Below are 5,510 nucleotides of genomic sequence, written 5' to 3' on the forward strand. Positions count from 1 at the left end.
AAAAGTGATTTTATTAAATACAGAAAGTAGGATTTAAGTGGTTCCAAGTAGTGACAGACAGAACAAAGTGAATTACCAAGTAAAATAAAATAGAACACGCAAGTCTATGTCTAAGAAACTGAATACAAATAAAACCTCACCAGTTCCAGTAAGCTTCCTTTTACAGACTAGTCCCCTGCTAGTCTGGGTCCAGCAATCACTCACACCCCCTGTCGTGACTGTCCTTTGTTCCAGTATACATATATACATTCATAAGCATATTCCATAAAGCCTTATGGAGGGCACCGTCACACTGGGTTTTGCCAATTTTTATTGGTGGTTTATCACTGACTTCTCTGGAAAAAATAGTTCTAACTTCACTACTGTGTAAGACTGTCTGGTTCAGTTGGTCATCTGAAGCCCAGCATGCCTTCATTCAGTTCAAATCCACCTTTGTGATGGCCCTCATCCTGGTATTCCCCAACCCAACCCAACCTACCCCTTCATATTGAAGGCTCATGCATCCAGCGTGACCCTTGGAGCAGCACTCTCGCAGAAGCTTGGGCACAGTAAGTCTTGCAGCCCTATGCATTTTACTCCTGCAAGCTCATCCCAGCAGGAAGAAATTATGAAATACTAGATAAGGAACATTTAAAGATTGGTGCTACCACCTTGAGGGAGCTTTGCTCCCTGTACAGGTCTTCACAACCATAAGAACCTCCAGCATCTCAGCAAGGCCTGAGCTTTAAACCAAAGGCAGCTAAGGTAGGCCCTATTTCTCTCGGTTCAAGTTCACTGTCACCTACCGATCTGAGCCTTATCACAAAAAGGAGAGTACTACCAGAACGGCGAGGAACCAACCGCCAAGCCACCATACCGTCTCAAACCCAGTAATTTCCTCAAGGCACCAGTTCATCAAGATCTGATCTCCCTTATTTGGTCCATCTCAAAGGAGGGTTCCTTTGCCTGGGAACCACTTCCTGAGCACTTGGGTACCCAGATGCACTGCTCTGAACACGATGGAGCAACATATTTCAGTGGGTGTCTGTATGTCCCTCTGGTGGGGCTGCCATCTTGAGATACTGTATCTTTGTCATGATGCCTCACTGGCAGGACATTTTGGTTGTCATAAGACTTCCTGCACAACCTCCTGCTTTTTCTAGTGGCTCCACATGCAGGCTGAAATTCAAGCCTATGTAGATTCATTTGAGCTCTATGACTGCACCAAGATAACTTGAACCATGCCCCTTGGTACTTCGATACCCCTGGAAACATCCACAAAGTTTTGGACATCGATTTCACTAGATGTCATTGTGGAATTCCCCAACTCTGATGGTAACACTGTCATCTTGATGGTCATGGACTGTCTGACAAAAATAGCTCACTTTCATCTTCTCAAAATGCTTACCCTCTGCTGAAGTTACTGGCAAACTCTTGATAAGACATGGTATTTGTCTTCATGGGCTTCTGGACTATTTTGGCTCAGACTGAGGTCCACAATTTGCCTTGCACTTCTGGCACAAAATCCTGTGACTGCTGGATATCTGCACTTACTATCCTCAGATGGAAAGTCTGAGAGGGTGAACCAGGTACTGGAAGAGTATCTCAGATACTTCACTATCATCATAACAACTGATACAACCTCTTACCACTTGTCAAGTTTTTCTACTACAATGCAGACCACCCCTCAGCAGAACAGAGCCCCTTCTTCCAAATTATGGGTTCCACCTGGCACTACCAGCAGGATCGCTGAACTCAGCTGTCTCCGACTGAGTCCAACAAATCCATTTTGCCCAGGAGGATCTTAAGGACCACCAACAGAATGCAAAGAGAGCTTACAAGTGGTATGCCAACTAGTGGTGCCAAGAGGCCTTGTCCCTCTCTAGGTCAGAAAATCTAGATCACTTTGAAGCATCTTCCGTCCAGTAGATCCTCCCACAAGCTGGATCACTAGTTCCCGGGACCTTTTGGATATGTCAGCAAGTCAACCCAGTCACTTTCAAATTACATGTTCTCCAATACCTCAAGATACTCCCATGTTTCACGTGTTCCTGCTAAAATCCTATGCTGACAACCCCTTTCCTGGTGAACCCCTCCTCCACCTCTGCCAGTCGAAGACCAGGACCATGAAGAATATGAGGTGCATGCTATCCTCAATTCCAGATGCACCTAAGGACACAAGTATTACCTAATAGAGTGGGAAGGACGTGGACTTGAAGAGTACACTTGTGAACCTGCCTTCCATGTCCACACCCCCGACTTGGTAAGAAAGTTTCATGACGCTCATTCAGACAAGCCTGGTCCAGTTCCATCCTGAAAAGGAGGGTCCTGAAGCGGAAGGTGATGTAGGAAGCCATGGGTCTAGAACCAGTGCCGGCAAGGTTTAAGGAAGGTGCCATTTCCTTGTCACCACCAGGGGCCTAGGTAAGGAGCTCTGAGAGGCTAAGTCCTGCAGGAAATCCTGCCCTAAGGGACGTGAGCAACAGCCCTCTGTGATTCCTTGGTTGGTTGTTACCATATAAACCAAGAAGCCATTTCTGGGACTTGCCTGAGTAGCTCAGACCTCTTGTGTTTGTCTGCCTTAGATCCTGCCTCACCACTCTTTGCTGTGACTTGCTTTCATCCCAGACTCTCAGCTCTTGATCTAGGCTTGGTTCCTGATACCTGGTTTACTGTCTTCATCTTATGACCATTGTTGACCCTGGTGACCCGGCCCAACCCCGATTCTGACCTCACAATTTCAGTTTGGCTATGGACATTTTTGCATTTTTGACCTGGGCTGGCCCCAGATCGATCTGATCTTCAGCCATGATACTGAGCAGCTCACAACCTGATCCTGACAGGTGATATGATGCTTTGGAACACACTCTCAATAGCAGTAGTGGGGGTGAACAAACTAACTAGTCTTAAAATGGAGCTTGCTAAGTTTATGACAGGGTTTCCTGTGATAGCATGAGACAGGACTCAATGATCCAGGCAATCCCTTCCAGTACTATGTCCTATGTTCCTAAGAAAGACTGATAGTAAGACTGGAATGTCCCCTAATGTATAAATCTAATCATTTAAACAAATCTGCATATTGTAAGTAATTTGCTCAAGTTAATTCATCACAAATCTGAAATTAATTTCAAATCTGAACAGATTAGTAAAAAGGGGGATAAATTCCCCAAATGTGCTCTGATTTACACTTGAGTAACCTTCTTCTAGAAAAGGGACTTGCATGAGAATAAATGAGAGCAGCTAGACCCCATGTGTCACTGTACACATTAGACTACCATGTATACAATCACACACATTATCTACAGTTTAGCTCACTTTTTCTCTGCTCATTCTTATGATCACTATATTTTTGGCTGAACAGAAACTCCTTCATACTGCATGAAGTTTTCCTCACATATGTGATTATTTCAGTGAATACCTCTGTAAAGGAAAATCCTCCTCTTCACAGTGCTCTACCTGAGTGGGGATTGAGGGGAAGGATTCCTACACTGACCCAGAGGCTTCATACACTTAGGAGAGCCACTCTACAGAGTCTGGAAAGTTCCCATTGTTTCCCCAGTTCTTATCCTATTACTCCGGAGGGAATTCTGCGCCAAAAAAATAAAAATTCTGTGCATAATATTTTAAATTTCACAAGTGTTATTTGTCAGTAAATAAATGTGGCGGCTCCAGCATGGCAGTAGGGAGCACAGGCCACTGGCTGCACGATGGTAGGAGATCACCCAGCAGCCCCCTCCCTGTCCCCTGGGACACAGACTTGGTGGTGAGGCTGCACAGTGCAAGGACCAGGATTGCCCCAGAAACAGCCCAGGGACCTGCCCGTCCATGCCAGGCGCACCAGGTGTGGGCAGGCAGGCTCAGCTTTGCAGGATGCAAGTGTGGAGAGGCATAGTGTGAGGGGTATCCAGGTGTGGGGTGAGAGGGTTCTGGGTGGGGCAATCTGGGTGCAGGGTGCTCAGTGGGGAGTCAGGGTGCATGGGGGATCTGGATGCACAAGGACTTATTGAGGGTTCTGGGTGCAGGGGCAATGGGACTCTGCAGAGGGGTCCAGGTGAAGGTGTTTGGGGCTCAGCAGAGGGGGTGGGGTGGGATCGGGCTTGGCAAGGGGCATCTGTGTGTGTGTGGGGGGGGGGGGGGGCCTCGGGGGGGGTGGCGGGGTGGGGGGGGGGGGGGTGGGGGGGGTTCGGCTGTTTGGAGCTCAGTGTGAGGGGTCTGAGTGCGGGGGACTTGTGGGGGTTCAATTGTGGAGGACTCAGTGGGTGTGGTCTGGGGGTGGGGGGCCAGATGCAGGTAAGGTTGGGGTTGGTGTAGGAGTCTGGGTGCAGGGGTTGGCCTTGGTGGGTTGAGGGTTTGGGTGCAGGGGGCTCAGTGAGGAGGTTCTGGGGGCGGGGGGAAGGGGGAGGCTCAGTGGGGAGGTTGGGTGACAGGGGGCTGGATGCATGAGGGATGAGCAGATGAGGGACCAGCTTCCTGTACACTGACCCCTCTCCCCATTGTGGAGGAGTGATGGGGGCAGGAAGCAGAGCTGGGGTAGAGCAGCTTCCTGCAGGTGGGGTGGGGTCTAGGGGTGGGTCCTACCTGGCCCCGGCCACTTCTTGCAGAGGAAGAAGAACTCCTGTCCTCCCCCAGCCCAGCCAGGGCTAGCAGTTGAGCCCAGTGCAGGGTAGGAGCCACTGGGTAGGGCATCCCCAGCCCTGCCTTCCCTGCAGTGATTTACTTCTCCGCCAGCTGCTTGGGGCACCCGAAACAATGTGCCTCTGCAGCTGGGAAGGGGTATATGATTGCTCTTGTGGCTTCCTTTTGCTTCCCTATCAGAAAGTCATTTTTCTGCTGGGAAGCAAAGAAATGTGCAGGGGACATGAATTCTGCATGTGTGCAGTAGCAGAGAATTCCGTCAGGAGTATCTTATATGGACTGGTAGGAGGACAGAGTCAAAATGTTTCTGTTGCCCTAACAACTCCCTTCTCATCAGGGTGGATTGATTTTAAATCAAAGTGATGTAAATCACGAGTTTGAATCAGCAAGAAGCAACCTTGATTTAAATCATCAATTTTAATGTTGTTTTGCATTTGTATTTTCAATTTTCCTAAAAAGAGATTGATTTTCATTGGTCAGGAACCATTAAAACATGTTGATTTGCATGCTAGTACTTTTCTTTGCTCACCAAGAGGAGACATACAATTTTATCTTAGCAATTATATAGTTTAATTTACATTTTTAAAGATTTTTTATTTTTACATTTGTATTATTTTAGATTAGAAAATGGTGAATGATGCATTTCTTATTTTCTAAATGATTATTTTTTTTATTCATGTTTTGTATCAAACTCTATTTAGATGAATATTGGAATCCACATTTTTATTAGTTACACAAAACTATTTCAAATGTGTTGGATACAGAAAACTTATTTTTTCTTATCAAAATCTGTTTTGCATTTAAAACTAACTGATTTATTAAAGGAAATATCTGTAGTTAGTGAATTGAACTGATTGTTTCTGGTCACTATGCCCTTCAAACTTTTAGAACTAATT

Source organism: Trachemys scripta, chromosome 1 (assembly GCF_013100865.1).
Source record: "Trachemys scripta elegans isolate TJP31775 chromosome 1, CAS_Tse_1.0, whole genome shotgun sequence".
Taxonomy (NCBI): domain Eukaryota; kingdom Metazoa; phylum Chordata; order Testudines; family Emydidae; genus Trachemys; species Trachemys scripta.